The 20,889-nt window shown below is 42.5% G+C and overlaps 1 protein-coding gene across 1 annotated transcript in view; it reads left to right on the forward strand.

Moving 5' to 3' along the window:
- The window catches only part of LOC110515808 (receptor tyrosine-protein kinase erbB-4), a 478,553-nt gene that overhangs the window by 337,577 nt on the left and 120,087 nt on the right, over window positions 1–20,889 (forward strand).

Here is a 20,889-nt window from a genome sequence, read left to right on the forward strand (position 1 = left end):
GGTTAAGACCGTTGGGCTATTAATTGAAAGGTTGCTGGTTCAAATCCCCAAGCTGACTATGTGAAAAAGCTGTCGATGTGCCATTGAGCAAGGCACTTTACCTTAATTGCTCCTGTGAGTCACTCTGGATCAGAGCGTCTGCTGAATTAATCATTTGTAAATGTAATATTTAGGCTCATAGTTAGTATGGGGTCCTGTGTCTAAGTAGACATGGATGTCAATGCAATGGAGTCTGAACATGATTTGTCCAAGTGAAGGATTATTTCACTAGTTACACCAGAGTACACTATCTCCTTATTGTCTCAGAAGTTGACCTCCACCAGAGTACACTATCTCTTTATTATCTCAGAAGGTAACCTCCACCAGAGTACACTATCTCTTTATTGTCTCAGAAGGTAAACTCCACCAGAGTACACTATCTCTTTATTGTCTCAGAAGTTAACCTCCACCAGAGTACACTATCTCTTTATTGTCTCAGAAGTTAACCTCCACCAGAGTACACTATCTCTTTATTGTCTCAGAAGGTAACCTCCACCAGAGTACACTATCTCTTTATTGTCTCAGAAGTTAACCTCCACCAGAGTACACTATCTCTTTATTGTCTCAGAAGTTAACCTCCACCAGAGTACACTATCTCTTTATTGTCTCAGAAGTTAACCTCCACCAGAGTACACTATCTCTTTATTGTCTCAGAAGTTAAACTCCACCCGAGTACACTATCTCTTTATTGTCTCAGAAGTTAACCTCCACCAGAGTACACTATCTCTTTATTGTCTCAGAAGTTAACCTCCACCAGAGTACACTATCTCTTTATTGTCTCAGAAGGTAACCTCCACCAGAGAACAATATCTCTTTATTGAGCATCGTTCAACACCAAGGAAGTCAAACCCATTAAAAGAGAAATACTCCTCTCAAAACGCATCCCCCCAGAGCCAGAATAACGGAGATCATTTTCTTTCTCCGAGTCACACATTTGTTATCACTTTGGTTCCATAAGGCACAATGGCCTCTCTTAAAGAGGTTGCGCTTTAAAAAATGAAGGCAATTTATTTCCCACACACCCTTGCCACCCTCACCACCATACTGTTGATTGTCAGAAGTGTGTCACAGCCCAGTGTGGAGGTCAAGGCACTGATGGAGATTTCACACCAGGGCACACATGCACACGCACAAACACACACGCACACACACGCACACGCACACACACACACGCACACACGCATACAGTACACACATGTAGGTACGAACACATAAACAGACCCCCCCCCCCCACACACACACACACTTCTTACTTAATTGATCCAATCTACACCCTGTCTGTATTTTTCTTAAACTCCCCCATTTATATTTAGGAGATGGTTCAAGGTAGTTCCTCAGGGCTCTGAAGAACAAGGTTGATTAATAGACACTTAAAAGGGATGATTTAAAGGTAAAGCTGTGGCTTAAGTCCTGAGTTATGGCTACAACCTGCTTCAGCTCTGTGGGGGTGATGAAACTGAGACATAACGTGGCGTTTTGTCCTGACCTATGGCTACAACCTGCTTCAGCTCTGTGGGGGTGATGAAACTGAGACATAACGTGGCGTTTTGTCCTGACCTATGCCTCCAACATGCTTCAGCTCTGTGGGGGTGATGAAACTGAGACATAACGTGGCGTTTTGTCCTGAGTTATGGCTACAACATGCTTCAGCTCTGTGGGGGTGATGAAACTGAGACATAACGTGGCGTTTTGTCCTGACCTATGGCTACAACATGCTTCAGCTCTGTGGGGGTGATGAAACTGAGACATAACGTGACGTTTTGTCCTGAGTTATGGCTACAACATGCTTCAGCTCTGTGGGGGTGATGAAACTGAGACATAACGTGGCGTTTTGTCCTGAGTTATGGCTACAACATGCTTCAGCTCTGTGGGGTTGATGAAACTGAGACATAACGTGGCGTTTTGTCCTGAGTTATGGCTACAACATGCTTCAGCTCTGTGGGGTTGATGAAACTGAGACATAACGTGGCGTTTTGTCCTGACCTATGCCTCCAACATGCTTCAGCTCTGTGGGGGTGATGAAACCGAGACATAACGTGGCGTTTTGTCCTGACCTATGCCTCCAACATGCTTCAGCTCTGTGGGGGTGATGAAACTGAGACATAACGTGCCGTTTTGTCCTGACCTATGCCTACAACATGCTTCAGCTCTGTGGGGGTGATGAAACTGAGACATAACGTGGCGTTTTGTCCTGACCTATGGCTACAACATGCTTCAGCTCTGTGGGGGTGATGAAACTGAGACATAACGTGGCGTTTTGTCCTGAGTTATGGCTACAACATGCTTCAGCTCTGTGGGGGTGATGAAACTGAGACATAACGTGGCGTTTTGTCCTGAGTTATGGCTACAACATGCTTCAGCTCTGTGGGGTTGATGAAACTGAGACATAACGTGGCGTTTTGTCCTGACCTATGGCTACAACATGCTTCAGCTCTGTGGGGGTGATGAAACTGAGACATAACGTGGCGTTTTGTCCTGACCTATGCCTCCAACATGCTTCAGCTCTGTGGGGGTGATGAAACTGAGACATAACGTGCCGTTTTGTCCTGACCTATGCCTACAACATGCTTCAGCTCTGTGGGGGTGATGAAACTGAGACATAACGTGGCGTTTTGTCCTGAGTTATGGCTACAACATGCTTCAGCTCTGTGGGGTTGATGAAACTGAGACATAACGTGGCGTTTTGTCCTGACCTATGGCTACAACATGCTTCAGCTCTGTGGGGGTGATGAAACTGAGACATAACGTGGCGTTTTGTCCTGACCTATGCCTCCAACATGCTTCAGCTCTGTGGGGGTGATGAAACCGAGACATAACGTGGCGTTTTGTCCTGACCTATGCCTCCAACATGCTTCAGCTCTGTGGGGGTGATGAAACTGAGACATAACGTGGCGTTTTGTCCTGACCTATGCCTCCAACATGCTTCAGCTCTGTGGGGGTGATGAAACCGAGACATAACGTGGCGTTTTGTCCTGACCTATGCCTCCAACATGCTTCAGCTCTGTGGGGGTGATGAAACCGAGACATAACGTGGCGTTTTGTCCTGACCTATGCCTCCAACATGCTTCAGCTCTGTGGGGGTGATGAAACCGAGACATAACGTGGCGTTTTGTCCTGACCTATGCCTCCAACATGCTTCAGCTCTGTGGGGGTGATGAAACCGAGACATAACGTGGCGTTTTGTCCTGACCTATGCCTCCAACATGCTTCAGCTCTGTGGGGGTGATGAAACCGAGACATAACGTGGCGTTTTGTCCTGACCTATGCCTACAAAATGCTTCAGCTCTGTGGGGGTGATGAAACTGAGACATAACGTGGCGTTTTGTCCTGACCTATGGCTCCAATATGCTTCAGCTCTGTGGGGGTGATGAAACCGAGACATAACGTGGCGTTTTGTCCTGACCTATGCCTCCAACATGCTTCAGCTCTGTGGGGGTGATGAAACCGAGACATAACGTGGCGTTTTGTCCTGACCTATGCCTACAAAATGCTTCAGCTCTGTGGGGGTGATGAAACTGAGACATAACGTGGCGTTTTGTCCTGACCTATGCCTCCAACATGCTTCAGCTCTGTGGGGGTGATGAAACCGAGACATAACGTGGCGTTTTGTCCTGACCTATGCCTACAAAATGCTTCAGCTCTGTGGGGGTGATGAAACTGAGACATAACGTGGCGTTTTGTCCTGACCTATGCCTCCAACATGCTTCAGCTCTGTGGGGGTGATGAAACTGAGACATAACGTGGCGATTTGTCCTGACCTATGCCTCCAACATGCTTCAGCTCTGTGGGGGTGATGAAACTGAGACATAACGTGGCGTTTTGTCCTGACCTATGCCTCCAACATGCTTCAGCTCTGTGGGGGTGATGAAACCGAGACATAACGTGGCGTTTTGTCCTGACCTATGCCTACAAAATGCTTCAGCTCTGTGGGGGTGATGAAACTGAGACATAACGTGGCGTTTTGTCCTGACCTATGCCTCCAACATGCTTCAGCTCTGTGGGGGTGATGAAACCGAGACATAACGTGGCGTTTTGCAGGTGGCTGACTACACACAGATGTGAGACAGGGTGGGGTATTAATTTTTTCTTGAATTGCATTTGTGGGAGGATGGAGGGGGGTTCTGAGTGTGTGTGTGTACGTTTGTGTGTGTGCGTGCGTGCGCATGTGTGTTCCAACTTGTACAGCGTGTGTCCGTGTGTTTTTTTCCCAGTGTGTTTGTGAGGGTTCAGGAAGACAGTGATCAGCCAGCCATGGAAATGAATGATATTTTCCTCCCTGTGTTCTCCTGTACTCAGCAAGTGTCCTCATCACACATAGTGACAAACTGCTTTCCAAGGGAAACATCAAGCGAGGGGAAAGGGGGGGTTCTGATCCTGATAGAACGCTGATGATAGGTCTTTACCCAGTGATCAACAGTGTAGAGACATGTGACACACCTCTTGGGACTAGGGACCAATAAATGCTAGCTCATACACTCTAATAGCTAGTTAATTTATCACTGTTACACAGCGTTATTTATCAGCCTAATAAAAACAACACAGGCTAATAGATAGTTAATTTATCACTGTTACACAGCCTTATTTATCAGCCTAATAAAACAACACTGGGCACATACTAAATGGCACCCTATTCCCTATATATGTAGTGCACTACTTTAGACCAGGGCCCTATTCCCTATATACTGCTCGACCAAGTTCCCATCGAAGACAAGCAGCAATGGTCAGTGCTGATGATGATGATGATGATACCTCATCAAGTAACTGATACATATATACAGAGAGAGAGAGACTGAGAGAGTGAGAGAGACTGAGCTAGTGAGAGAGAGTGAGATAGTGAGAGAGACTGAGAGAGTGAGAGAGTGAGAGAGACTGAGATAGTGAGAGAGACTGAGATAGTGAGAGAGACTGGGAGAGTGAGAGACTGAGATAGTGAGAGAGACTGCGATAGTGAGAGAGACTGAGAGAGTGAGAGAGACTGAGATAGTGAGAGAGACTGAGATAGTGAGAGAGGGAGTGAGAGAGTGAGAGAGACTGAGATAGTGAGAGAGGGAGTGAGAGAGTGAGAGTGTGAGAGAGAGTGAGAGAGACTGAGATAGTGAGAGAGACTGAGAGAGTGAGAGAGACTGAGATAGTGAGAGAGATTGAGAGAGTGAGAGAGACTGAGATAGTGAGAGAGACTGAGATAGTGAGAGAGACTGAGAGAGTGAGAGAGACTGAGATAGTGAGAGAGACTGAGAAAGTGAGAGAGACTTAGAGAAGCTGAGAGAGTGAGAGAGAGTGAGAGAGACAGAGAGTGTGAGAAAGAGTGTGAGAGAGTGTGTGAGAGAGAGAGAGTGAGTGAGTGAGTGAGTGAGTGAGTGAGGCACACACAGAGAGAGACGCAGAGAGAGAGAGAGATAGTATTGTTTATTTCACTTTTGTTTATTATCTATTTCACTTGCTTTCCAATAAAGCCCTTAAATTGAAATATATTTGAATTGGGGGAGAGAGAGACCACATGAGACACTGAGAGACTGAGCGAGAGACAGAGAGTATATTACATGGTGTTTTGGAGAAAGAGAGAGAGACACAGAAGATATTACATGGTGTTTTGGAGAGAGAGAGAGACGGAGAGAGAGACTGAGAGAGAGAGACTGAGAGACACAGAAGATATTACATGGTGTTTTGGAGAGAGAGACTGAGAGAGAGAGGCTGAGAGAGAGAGGCTGAGAGAGAGAGACTGAGCGAGAGAGACAGAGAGAGAGACAGAGAGAGAGACAGAGAGAGACAGAAGATATTACATGGTGTATTGGAGAGAGAGAGACTGAGAGACACAGAATATATTACATGGTGTTTTGGAGAGAGAGAGAGACTGAGAGACACAGAAGATATGACATGGTGTATTGGAGAGAGAGAGAGACAGAGAGAGACAGAAGATATTACACGGTGTATTGGAGAGAGAGAGAGACAGAAGATATTACATGGTGTATTGGAGAGAGAGACACAGAAGATATGACATGGTGTATTGGAGAGAGAGAGACAGAAGATATTACATGGTGTATTGGAGAGAGAGACACAGAAGATATGACATGGTGTATTGGAGAGAGAGAGAGAGAGACGGGGGGGGCGGCAGGGTAGCCTAATGGTTAGAGAGTTGGACTAGCAACCGGAAGGTTGCAAGTTCAAACCCCGAGCTGACAAGGTACAAATCTGTCGTTCTGCCCCCGAACAGCCACTAGGCCGTCATTGAAAATAAGAATTTGTTCTTAACTGACTTGTATAATAAATTTAAAAAAACAGAGACAGAAGATATGACATGGTGTATTGGAGCAGGCATAACAGTCTAAGACCAGAGAGGAGTGGAGAGACTAGGAAAGGGCAGTGTATATCTTATTTACATTATTATTGGGAGGCTGTCCACATTGTTTAATTAAACCTAGATTACAAGCACAATTAAACAACAGGATTTCAAAGTTTGGTTTCAATTTCAATTCCCGTTTCTTGACTTCTTCACTAAATATCAACCAAATGTAGTTGTTGATTGGATGTTGATGTCCAATCAACAACTGCCTTTGTCTGGTGCGTGTACAGGCACTGCTATGAGAACCCTTTGTCTGGTGCGTGTACAGGCACTGCTATGAGAACCCTTTGTCTGGTGCGTGTACAGGCACTGCTATGAGAACCCTTTGTCTGGTGCGTGTACAGGCACTGCTATGAGAACCCTTTGTCTGGTGCGTGTACAGGCACTGCTATGAGAACCCTTTGTCTGGTGCGTGTACAGGCACTGCTATGAGAACCCTTTGTCTGGTGCGTGTACAGGCACTGCTATGAGAACCCTTTGTCTGGTGCGTGTACAGGCACTGCTATGAGAACCCTTTGTCTGGTGCGTGTACAGGCACTGCTATGAGAACCCTTTGTCTGGTGCGTGTACAGGCACTGCTATGAGAACCCTTTGTCTGGTGCGTGTACAGGCACTGCTATGAGAACCCTTTGTCTGGTGCGTGTACAGGCACTGCTATGAGAACCCTTTGAACATTAGACATCACAGATAGCCACTGATGTGCAAAATCAGGGACAAAAAGCCTTAGAATAACATGCATCATTTAGCATTGTGATGAGTATCTTTCATTCAAAGCGAACAACCCACCAACTGTAAACCCTTGTGTTGTGTTCGGGTCTATGGGTGCCATTTTCAATGTTTACTAAAATAATAATGATTCAATTAATCATTTTTTCAACCTGAGACTCATTGGCCTTGGCTCATTTTCTGTGAAGAACATGTAAAATAATGCATTTTCATTGAGTGCACACTGTGCAACCCCCTGCACATTAATATTACATATGTGGTGTTCTGGTCCACTGGACCCGAGGGTAATGAAAGTGTGGAAAAGTGTGTGTGTAGGTGAAAACAAGTCAAAATGAAACCAAAAGGTTTGTTGTGTGCTTTCACTCTGTCGTCCTTCTCCCTGGGCCGGATGCTTCAACATAGCACCAAGAACCTGTCTGTCTCCCTACCTGTCAGCCTGTCTCCCTGCCTGTCAGCCTGTCTCCTGCTTTTCTCGCACTCTTTTCCCTTCGTAGTGTTTGAAACGACACAATGTCTTGTGGGAGGCTGCAGAGTGTTAGTACAATACATTTTTTTGATAGATTGTTAAACAAATCTGTATTTTCCCACACTCTACCCCAGGCATTTTATTTATTTTTGTATTTATTTCACCTTATTTAACCAGGTAGGCCAGTTGAGAACAAGTCCAGCTGCGACCTGGCCAAGATAAAGCAGCGCGACAGAAACAACAACACAGAGTTACACATGTAATAAACAAGCGTACAGTCTATAACACAATAGAAAAAAAGAAAGTCTATATACAGTGTGTGCAAATGTTGTGAGGAGGTAAGACAATAAATAGGTCATAGCAGCGAAGTAATTACAATTTAGCAGATTAACGCTGGAGTGATAAATGAGCAGATGATGATGTGCAAGTAGTGATACTGGTGTGCAAAAGAGCAGCAAAGTAAATAAAAACAGTATGGGGATGAGGTAGGTAGATTGGATGGGCTATTTACAGATGGGCTATTTTATTGTCTTTATTTTCTTTTCTTTAAGGGGTGGAACAGCTTAATATTGCGGAAAGAATGTTGCTTCCATCAATGTAATTGTCTGCATCATTTCCAATCCTGATTCCAATCTTGGGTGGGCTATTTACAGATGTACTATGTACAGCTGCAGCGATCGGTTAGCTGCTCAGATAGCTGATGTTTAAAGTTAGTGAGGGAAATATAAGTCTCCAGCTTCAGCGATTTTTGCAATTCATTCCAGTCACTGTCAGCAGAGAACTGGAAGGAAAGGTGGCCAAAAGCGGCTTTGGGGATGATCAGTGAGATATACCTGCTGGAGCGCGTGCTACATGTGGGTGTTGTTATCATGATCAGTGAGATATACCTGCTGGAGCGTGTGCTACGGATGGGTGTTGTTATCATGACCAGTGAGATATACCTGCTGGAGCGCGTGCTACAGGTGGGTGTTGTTATCATGATCAGTGAGATATACCTGCTGGAGCGCGTGCTACGGGTGGGTGTTGTTATCATGACCAGTGAGATATACCTGCTGGAGCACGTGCTACGTGTGGGTGTTGTTATACCTGCTGGAGCGCGTGCTACAGGTGGGTGTTGTTATCATGACCAGTGAGATATACCTGCTGGAGCGCGTGCTACGGGTGGGTGTTGTTATCATGATCAGTGAGATATACCTGCTGGAGCGCGTGCTACAGGTGGGTGTTGTTATCATGACCAGTGAGATATAACTGCTGGAGCGCGTGCTACAGGTGGGTGTTGTTATCATGACCAGTGAGATATACCTGCTGGAGCGCGTGCTACAGGTGGGTGTTGTTATCATGATCAGTGAGATATACCTGCTGGAGCGCGTGCTACAGGTGGGTGTTGTTATCATGACCAGTGAGATATACCTGCTGGAGCGCGTGCTACAGGTGGGTGTTGTTATCATGACCAGTGAGATATACCTACTGAGTAGAGTATTGGAATCTATTTTGTAGATGACATCGCCGAAGTCGAGGATTGGCAGGATAGTCAGTTTTACTAGGGTAAGATTGGCGGCGTGAGTGAAGAAGACTTTGTTGCGAAATAGAAAGCCGATTCTAGATATGATTTTGGATTGGAGATGTTTAATATGAGTCTGGAAGGAGAGTTTACAGTCTAGCCAGACACCTAGGTATTTGTAGTTGTCCACATATTCTAGGTCAGAACCATCCAAGGTAGTGATGCTAGTCGGGCGGGCGGGAGCAGGCAGCGAACGGTTGAAAAGCATGCATTTGGTTTTACTAGCATTTAAGAGCAGTTGGAGGCCACGGAAGTAGTGTTGTATGGCATTGAAGCTCGTCTGGAGGTGAGTTAACACAGTGTCCATAGAAGGGCCAGGTGTATACAGAATGGTGTAGTCTGCATAGAGGTGGATCAGGGAATCACACGCAACAAGAACAACATCATTGATATAGGCCCTCCGATTTGACATAATGAACTCTGTCTGCGAAGTAGTTGGTGAACCAGGTGAGGCAGTCATTTGAGAAACCAAGGCTATTGAATCTGCCGATAAGAATACGGTGATTGACAGAGTCGAAAGCCTTGGCCAGGTCGATGAAGATGGCTGCACAGTACTGTCTTTTATCGATGGCGGATATGATATCGTTTAGTACCTTGAGCGTGGCTGAGGTGCACCCGTGACCAGCTCGGAAACCAGATTGCACAGGGGAGAAGGTACGGTGGGATTCGAAATGGTCAGTGATCTATTTATTAACTTGGCTTTCGAAGACTTTAGAGAGGCAGGATGGATATAGGTCGATAACAGTTTGGGTCTAGAGTGTCACCCCCTTTGAAGAGGGGGATTACCGCGGCAGCTTTCCAATATTTAGGGATTTCTGACGATACGAAAGAGAGGTTGAACAGACTGGTAATAGGTGTTGCGACAATGGCGGTGGATAGTTTTAGAAAGAGAGGGCCCAGATTGTCTAGCCCAGCTGATTTGTACGGATCCAGGTTTTGCAACTCTTTCTAAACATCTGCTATCTGGATTTGGGTGAAGGAGAAGCTGGGGAGGCTCGGGCAAGTAGCTGCAGGGGAGGGGGGAGCTGTTGGTCGGAGTTGGGGTAGCCAGGAGGAAACCATGGCCAGCCGTAGAGAAATGCTTATTGAAAGTGTCCATTATCATGGATTTATCGGTGGTGACCGTGTTACCTCGCCTCAGTGCAGTGGGCAGCTGAGAGGAGGTGCTCTTGTTCTCCATGGACTTTGCAGTGTCCCAAAACCTTTTGGAATTAGAGCTACAGGATGCAAATTTCTGTTTGAAAAAGCTAGCCTTTGCTTTCCTGACTGACTGCGTGTATTGGTTCCTGACTTCCCTGAACAGTTGCATATCGCGGGGACTATTCGATGCTATTGCAGTCCACCACAGACTGTTTTTGTGCTGGTCAAGGGCAGTCAGGTCTGGCGTGAACCAAGGGCTATATCTGTTCTTAGTTCTACATTTTTTGAAAGGGGCATGCTTATTTAAGATGGTGAGGAAATTACTTTTAAAGAACGACCAGGCATCCTCGACTGACGGGAAGAGGTCAATATCCTTCCAGGATACCCGGGGCAGGTTGATTAGAAAGGCCTGCTCGCAGAAGGGTTTTAGGGAGCGTTTGACAGTGATGAGGGGTGGTCGTTTGACCGCGGACCCATAGCGGATGCAGGCAATGAGGCAGTGATCGCTGAGATCCTGATTGAAAATAGCAGAGGTGTATTTGGTCAGGATAATATCTTTGAGGGTGTCCATGTTTACGGTTTTAGGGTCTTGTGCAAATTGGGGGAAGGACACAACAAATAAATAACTTTACATGTGTGGCTCCTTACCACAATCAATCAGCATGCCAAAAAGAATTCATACTCAGAGGGACTTTGAAATAATTTTTGCAGAGAGGGAATCTAGTGTGGAAGGAACGTCTTCCAATTTGGAAGCATTTTCCAAATATGAGGATCATGTCTCTGTCAATACTGAGTCTGACAGTGAGTTGGAAGAAGAGGATGAGATTGACCCTCAGCCAGCCCCAGGACCAGTCCATCAGCAACCAGCTCATCAGCAGCCTGCAGGAGGAGAAAGATGGATGCCAAAAAATTGTGAAATTGAATGGTCTTCTTCCCTAAGGAATGAGCCATCCCGCATGGCTGTCAATGTGATAAGGATGCAACCAGGGCCGATGCGGATGGTGGTTACTCATGTTCAGGACATAAAGTCTTCTATTGAACTGTTCATCTCAGACACCAGCCAGAAAACCATTCTGGACTGCACTAACTTTGGAAGGAAGGAGTGCTTTTGGAGAGAGATGGAAGAAAATGGACCAAACTCATATACATGCATACTTTGAGGTTCTTAACCTTGCTGGTGTTTTCAGATCCAATGGGGAATCCACAGAATCCCTGTGGGATGCAGAAATTGGCAGAGAACCTTTTTTTGAAACAATGTCTCTGGAAAACTTCCACATTATTTCCAGGATTATCAGCTTCGATAACCGAGACACCAGACCAGCTCGGCGGCAGAGAGACAAGCTAGCTGCAATCAAGTCAGTGTGGGAGAAGTGGGTGGACCACCTTCCCCTGTTTAACACCCCTGGGCCCAATGTTGCTGTTGACAAGCAGCTTATATTATTTAGGTGCCGCTGCCCCTTCAGACAGTACATACTGTCTGAATACTGCTTCATCATATAATTGGTCTGGGAGTGTATACAGGGAAGCCAGATGGAGGAGCCCCTGAGAACAACCAAGGGATGTGGGTTGTCCTGGACATGACACAGGGACTCCGTGGCCCCAACATCACTTGCGATAACTTTTTTAATCCGCACAAGCTGGGACAGGAGCTCCTCAAGAGGAAGCTGACGATGGTAGGAACAGTACGAAAAAAGAAGCCAGAGCTCCCATCTCAGCTGTTGAATATACAGAACAGGCCTATCAATTCCTCTAAGTTTTTGTTCTTGGCCGACACGTCCCTAGTGTCCTGAGTGCCAAAGAAAGGCAAAAATGTGGTACTCATGAGTACGCTGCATAGGGATGGGAGAATCTGTGGCCAGGAACATCAAAAAACAGAAATCAATGGATTACAATGCCACAAAAGGAGGGGTGGACAATTTAGACAAGCTGGTGACTGGCTACAACTGCAAAAGGATTCAGGAGGCGGATTCTGGTGCCCCATCCGCCCGACCCACAGAACCAACAACTCCAATACCAGAACCAAGTGTGAGTGTGTCACGCCCTGACCATAGAGAGCTGTTTATTCTCTGTTGGTTGGGGCGTGATAGTGACTAGGGTGGGTCATCTAGGTGATTAATGGTTTATGTTGGCCTGGTATGGTACCCAATTAGAAACAGCTGTTTATCAGTGTCTCTGATTGGGGATCATATTTAGGCAGCCATTTCCTCATTGTGCTTTGTGGGATCTTGTCTACAGATAGTAACCTGTGTGCACACCAGCAGTGTCACAGTTCGTTCGTTCGTTTGTGACTCTTGTTCGTTCGTTCGTGTTTGTTTTGTTTGGTGAGTTTCTATGAATTAAAATATGTGGAACTCTACGCACGCTGCGCCTTGGTCCAATCATTATGACGAGCGTGACAGAGTGATGTTGTTGTGTGTGAGTCTGACTCTCGTACATTGGCCTGCTGTAACTATATATGTGAGTGAGATGTTAGTAAAATTCCTGAACTAAGTGTTTTCATCATTCTAGATTGCTGCCGGTAGCAACAAGAATGTCACGGATCCCTCTGTGACTTCCATCGCTCACACCTGGTCCCTATTCCCACTGATTGTATTTGTATATATGTGCCCTTTGTTCACCATGGTGCTGTTGATTATTGGTACAATGTCCGTTGGTGCTGTGAGGACCTGTGCTGTGTGTTTTGGCTTTCGTGCCCTTGTGGATTCTGTAGATGATTACGGGTCTCGTCCCGTGTGTTAATCATTGTGCTCGTGTGTAGTTATTCGAGGAACTCCTCGCTCTTTTGTTTGGGTTTCAAACCTGTGCTTTGTATAGTGTTTGTTTGGTCTTCGTCCCTTTGCCCTTACACGGCACGCCATAAAAAAACCATATTAAGCATTCCTGTGCCTGTCTCCCGAATCATTGCTACCAACGTGACAGAATAATCGAACATTGAGGGAGACAGCGAGAATGGACCGTCCGACTGACTACGCTGCTACTGGTCCGTCCGGTACCCCCGCAACTTCAGCAGCCACAACTGGCCCGTCCGACGCCACTGCTACTGGCCCGTCCGGCACCCCCGCAACTTCAGCAGCCACAACTGGCCCGTCCGACGCCACTGCTACTGGTCCGTCCGACGCCGAAGCGCTGTGATGTGTGTGGACCCAAGAAGGACAGGAAGACAAAGTAATACATTTGCAACACAAATACAGTAAAACTCTGTCCCTCGTGTGTAGAGCGGCCTTAATTTGTGTTCAATGGGGCTCATATAGCATTTCCATAAAACTGTCTGTAAAATTTGTCCTTTCAATTTCTTCAGTTCTTTTTGAAATGTTTTTATTTTTTTATTTAACCTTTAAACTAGTTTAACTTCTGTTTACAAAAAACACATTTTATCAACAATAATAACGAATAGGGCTTTCATTGATAAATGTGAACTAGCAGAGGTACATATTAAGCACGGATGCTGTCCATATTGTTTGTAATTGATATAAGTCAACGTCTAAGTATGAAGTATTTTGTTCGATAAATTGTCATGGCTGTATTGTTTTAAAAACCCAATAATGTTGTGGGTCCATCAGACCGGCGAACATTAGGTGAAAAACAAAATGACCACCAAACATGATTCTAACGTATACCACAGACACACACAGAGAATATAATCATCTAGAACCTCTTCATTTATTTGTGTTCTGGGATTTCAAAGGATAACAAGTGGTTGGAAGCAACCCCTCATTCAACGGCCAATGAATAATGTCCTTTGAAGCCCTGAATGCCCATGGCCTTACATCGTCCAATTAGGAGGGATCTGAGAGAAACGCCTGCTGCTGATTCGCTCCCTCAATCCCCTCTCTAATGGCCTGTCTCTCATAGATCCCTATGGATCCACATTAGTCATGTAGGACGCAGCAACTCAATGTCCTCAACAGACATGTACAGTAATGTACTGTAAACATCCATCAAGAAGGTCAAATAATGTTCACTGCAAGCAGGTAGATCGTGAATGAATGGTCTGGGGTGTTTGAAGCTCTCCATGCTTCCTCTCTCTATCCTTTCTTTCTCTCTCTCCCTCTCTGTCTCTCTTTCACACACCCTCTCTCTCTCTCTCTGTCTCTCTCCCTCTCTGTCTCTCTTTCACTCTCTCTCGCTCTCTCTCGCTCTCCCCTCCCCTCCCCTCTCTCTCTCTTTCACACTCTCTCTCTCCCTCTCCCCTCCCCTCCCTCCCCCCCTCTCTCTCTTTCATACTCTCTCTCTCTCTCTCTCTCCCTCTCCCCTCTCTCTATTTCACACTCTCTCTCCCTCTCCCCTCCCCTCCCTCCCCCTATCTCTCCCTCTCCCCTCTCTCTATTTCACACTCTCTCTCTCTCTCCCTCTCCCCCCCTCTCTCCAAGGTAATGGGTTTTACAACTACCTCGTCAATCAGCGATGGTATGAGGCAGCGCTCACCCCCAATGAATAGCTGGCCATAGAGCAAACCATTTTAATGGATAGATCGTAACAGGAGGGTGTACGGCGAGTACTGCCCCGTCATTTCCCTAGGAGTTACCGTTCCGGCCCCATGGACAGAGAAATTGAGACTTTCAGAGTTCATCCCTCTCTCGCCCTCAGACTCTTCAAACTGTTTCTCTACAGTCAAAGGATACTATTTTGGCATTGACTAATGGGCTGCTGTCATGGAGGTCCTGCACACGACTCACATCCTCTCTTCTTCCTCCTCACTGCTATCTCTTTGGTTTCTGATATTGTGTCAGATAATACTGTAGATGATCTCAGAAGACATTCATAGAATCTTCAAAGACAGTCATAGAATCTTAGAAGACGTCCATAGAATCTAAGAAGACATCTATAGAATCTAAGAAGACATCCATAGAATCTTAGAAGACATCTATAGAATCTAAGAAGAAATAAATAGAATCTTAGAAGACATCCATAGAATCTTAGACGACATCCATAGATTCTTAGAATACATCCATAGAATCTCAGAAGAAATAAATATAATCTAAGAAGACATCCATAGAATCTTAGAAGACATCCATAGAATCTTAGAAGACATCCATAGAATCTCTGAAGAAATAAATAGAATCTTAGAAGACATCCATAGAATCTTAGAAGACATCCATAGATTCTTAGAAGACATCCACAGAATCTCAGAAGAAATAAATAGAATCTTAGAAGACATCCATGTAATCTTAGAAGACATCCATATAATCTTAGAAGACATCCATAGATTCTTAGAAGACATCCATAGAATCTCAGAAGAAATAAATATAATCTAAGAAGACATCCATAGAATCTTAGAAGACATCCATAGAATCTTAGAAGACATCCATAGAATCTTAGAAGGCATCCATAGAATCTTAGAAGACATCTATAGAATCTAAGAATACATCCATAGAATCTAAGAAGACATCCATAGAATCTAAGAAGACATCCATAGAATCTAAGAAGACATCTATAGAATCTAAGAAGACATCTATAGAATCTAAGAAGACATCCATAGAATCTCAGAAGAAATAAATGGAATCTTAGAAGACATCCATATAATCTTAGAAGACATCCATAGATTCTTAGAAGACATCCATAGAATCTCAGAAGAAATAAATATAATCTAAGAAGACATCCATAGAATCTTAGAAGACGTCCATAGAATCTTAGAAGACATCCATAGAATCTTATAAGACATCCATAGAATCTTAGAAGACATCTATAGAATCTAAGAAGACATCCATAGAATCTTAGAAGATGCCCATAGAATCTTATAAGACATCCATAGAATCTTAGAAGACATCTATAGAATCTAAGAAGACATCCATAGAATCTTAGAAGACATCTATAGAATCTAAGAAGACATCCATAGAATCTAAGAAGACATCCATAGAATCTTAGAAGAAATAAATAGAATCTTAGGGGACATCCATAGAATCTAAGAAGACATCCATAGAATCTTAGAAGACATCCATAGAATCTTAGAAGACATCCATAGAATCTAAGAAGATGTCCATAGAATCTTAGAAGACATCCATAGAATCTAAGAAGACATCTATAGAATCTAAGAAGACATCTATAGAATCTTAGAAGACATCTATAGAATCTAAGAAGACATCCATAGAATCTTAGGAGACGTCTTCTAAGAGTCTATGGACATCTATAGAATCTAAGAAGAAATAAATAGACTCTTAGAAGACATCCATAGAATCTTAGAGGACATCCATAGAATCTTAGAAGACATCCATAGAATCTCTGAAGAAATAAACAGAATCTTAGAAGACATCCATAGAATCTTAGAAGACATCCATAGATTCTTAGAAGACATCCATAGAATCTCAGAAGAAATAAATAGAATCTTAGAAGACATCCATATAATCTTAGAAGACATCCATATAATCTTAGAAGAAATAAATATAATCTAAGAAGACATCCATAGAATCTTAGAAGACATCCATAGAATCTTAGAAGACATCCATAGAATCTCAGAAGAAATAAATAGAATCTTAGAAGACATCCATATAATCTTAGAAGACATCCATAGATTATTAGAAGACATCCATAGAATCTTAGAAGACATCCATAGAATCTTAGAAGACATCTATAGAATCTAAGAAGACATCCATAGAATCTTAGAAGACGCCCATAGAATCTTAGAAGACATCCATAGAATCTTAGAAGACATCCATAGAATCTTAGAAGACATCTATAGAATCTTAGAAGACATCTATAGAATCATAGAAGACATCCATAGAATCTTAGAAGACATCTATAGAATCTAAGAAGACATCCATAGAATCTTAGAAGACATCTATAGAACTTAAGAAGACATCCATAGAATCTAAGAAGACATCTATAGAATCTAAGAAGACATCCATAGAATCTTAGAAGACATCCATAGAATCTTAGAAGAAATAAATAGAATCTTAGGGGACATCCATATAATCTAAGAAGACATCCATAGAATCTTAGAAGACATCCATAGAATCTTAGAAGACATCCATAGAATCTAAGAAGACGTCCATAGAATCTTAGAAGACGTCCATAGAATCTAAGAAGACATCTATAGAATCTAAGAAGACATCTATAGAATCTAAGAAGAAATAAATAGAATCTTAGAAGACATCCATAGAATCTTAAAGGACATCCATAGAATCTTAGAAGACATCCATAGAATCTCAGATGAAATAAATATAATCTAAGAAGACATCCATAGAATCTTAGAAGACATCCATAGAATCTTAGAAGACATCCATAGAATCTTAGAAGACATCCATAGAATCTAAGAAGACATCCATAGAATCTTAGAAGACGTCCATAGAATCTTAGAAGACATCCATAGAATCTTATAAGACATCCATAGAATCTTAGAAGACATCTATAGAATCTAAGAAGACATCCATAGAATCTTAGAAGATGCCCATAGAATCTTATAAGACATCCATAGAATCTTAGAAGACATCTATAGAATCTAAGAAGACATCCATAGAATCTTAGAAGACATCTATAGAATCTAAGAAGACATCCATAGAATCTAAGAAGACATCCATAGAATCTTAGAAGAAATAAATAGAATCTTAGGGGACATCCATAGAATCTAAGAAGACATCCATAGAATCTTAGAAGACATCCATAGAATCTTAGAAGACATCCATAGAATCTAAGAAGATGTCCATAGAATCTTAGAAGACATCCATAGAATCTAAGAAGACATCTATAGAATCTAAGAAGACATCTATAGAATCTTAGAAGACATCTATAGAATCTAAGAAGACATCCATAGAATCTTAGGAGACGTCTTCTAAGAGTCTATGGACATCTATAGAATCTAAGAAGAAATAAATAGACTCTTAGAAGACATCCATAGAATCTTAGAGGACATCCATAGAATCTTAGAAGACATCCATAGAATCTCTGAAGAAATAAACAGAATCTTAGAAGACATCCATAGAATCTTAGAAGACATCCATAGATTCTTAGAAGACATCCATAGAATCTCAGAAGAAATAAATAGAATCTTAGAAGACATCCATATAATCTTAGAAGACATCCATATAATCTTAGAAGAAATAAATATAATCTAAGAAGACATCCATAGAATCTTAGAAGACATCCATAGAATCTTAGAAGACATCCATAGAATCTCAGAAGAAATAAATAGAATCTTAGAAGACATCCATATAATCTTAGAAGACATCCATAGATTCTTAGAAGACATCCATAGAATCTTAGAAGACATCCATAGAATCTTAGAAGACATCTATAGAATCTAAGAAGACATCCATAGAATCTTAGAAGACGCCCATAGAATCTTAGAAGACATCCATAGAATCTTAGAAGACATCCATAGAATCTTAGAAGACATCTATAGAATCTTAGAAGACATCTATAGAATCATAGAAGACATCCATAGAATCTTAGAAGACATCTATAGAATCTAAGAAGACATCCATAGAATCTTAGAAGACATCTATAGAACTTAAGAAGACATCCATAGAATCTAAGAAGACATCTATAGAATCTAAGAAGACATCCATAGAATCTTAGAAGACATCCATAGAATCTTAGAAGAAATAAATAGAATCTTAGGGGACATCCATATAATCTAAGAAGACATCCATAGAATCTTAGAAGACATCCATAGAATCTTAGAAGACATCCATAGAATCTAAGAAGACGTCCATAGAATCTTAGAAGACGTCCATAGAATCTAAGAAGACATCTATAGAATCTAAGAAGACATCTATAGAATCTAAGAAGAAATAAATAGAATCTTAGAAGACATCCATAGAATCTTAAAGGACATCCATAGAATCTTAGAAGACATCCATAGAATCTCAGATGAAATAAATATAATCTAAGAAGACATCCATAGAATCTTAGAAGACATCCATAGAATCTTAGAAGACATCCATAGAATCTTAGAAGACATCCATAGAATCTAAGAAGACATCCATAGAATCTTAAAAGACATCCATATAATCTTATAAGGCATCCATAGAATCTTAGAAGACATCCATAGAATCTTAGAAGACATCCATATAATCTTAGAAGACATCCATAGAATCTTAGAAGACATCCATAGAATCTTAGAAGACATCCATAGAATCTTAGAAGACATCCATAGAATCTTAGAAGATATCCATAGAATCTTAGAAGACATCCATAGAATCTTAGAAGAGATCAGTAGAAACTTAGAAGACATCCAGAGTAAGAATATTTCTGTGAGGACAATGTGATGGAGAAGTTCTACGGAGGCACCAGCATCAACAATCCAGGGAGAATCTAATCAACATACTTTTGCCACAATCCTGAATATCCTCCTGACTATTCTCTATTGAATCACATTCTATTATTGAATAAGATACAAACACCCTGAATATTTAGGCTCCATGCATACCATTGTAATTGGTACAGAATGTTCTCTTATAACAGTCTGATACATTTACATGTAAAACATCCCTTTGATAAAATCCTTCTTTGTGCGAGGCGATATTAGTAGATGAAATTGCAATGATAGACCATCCCCCGGCGAGGGAGACCGCAGGCATGTCAAATACTTTGAAGAAAATTGAGTTTATCTTTATCCACAGGAGAGTTCCTTGTTTAAATCAAGCCATTTCCTTCATAATGATTAGCTTCCCCCACGTCTCCACTATTCTGAATATCTGAATACTCCTCATCTTTATATTTTCCTATGCTGCTAATCTGTTCAGAGACGATAACATACTGGTGGAGCATGTTTCCTAATCCGGTTCAATCTGGATTATACATTCTGATTCTTTTCATTAACTATGACAAGGGTGTTCCCAGAACCAGGGGTCATCATGGATGATACACACACACACATAGAGACGTGAGCACACACACACACACACACACACACACACACACACACACACACACACACACACACACACACACACACAACTGTTATCTTGAGTCTCATCCAGAGAGGAACTACATGATTGATTTGAGTCCAAATCCTGTAATTGACTTGCACATTGTCATATAAAGACAGTGATATATGTACAGGATTCTAGATTGTTCTGGTTCCCCATGCAGACATCTGGTGAAGGCTATAACCCTCCGACAGAAACATATTATTGCTATTAGTGAAATACCATAAGAGGGGGTTTGACCCAAAGCCTCCCTTTATCCTCTGTGTCCTTCTTTCTGTTTCTGGAGTAGGTCACGGGGGAAAAGGGTATTTTCTAGGAATTGGTTGAGTGAGAATACGTCTCTTTGTAGATGGAGGGGAAGCTTTGTAGATGTAGCATGAAAACACATCAACAATATGGACGCCTTTCAGAAGTGACAGTAAACACTACTTAACAGGATGGAGCAGTCTAGTGACTGCTGCTGGAGGGTAGGTCTGCATACCTGGCCTTATGACAACAACACACGTTTACCTTCAATAGTTTCCATCTGCAGGGATTAGAAATAAAGAAATGCATAGCATGTTCAGGAACGGTCAGGAGTAACCTTCATGTATTGATGTTCTGCTCCAACATGTAAGTACATACATACATACATACACACATACACACACACACACACACACACACACACACACACACACACACACACCCATACACACATACATACATACATACGTACATACATACATATATGTTAATGGTTATGTGCTTA

This window comes from Oncorhynchus mykiss, chromosome 7, assembly GCF_057628025.1.
Source record: "Oncorhynchus mykiss isolate SJ-2025 chromosome 7, ASM5762802v1, whole genome shotgun sequence".
Taxonomy (NCBI): Eukaryota; Metazoa; Chordata; class Actinopteri; order Salmoniformes; family Salmonidae; genus Oncorhynchus; species Oncorhynchus mykiss.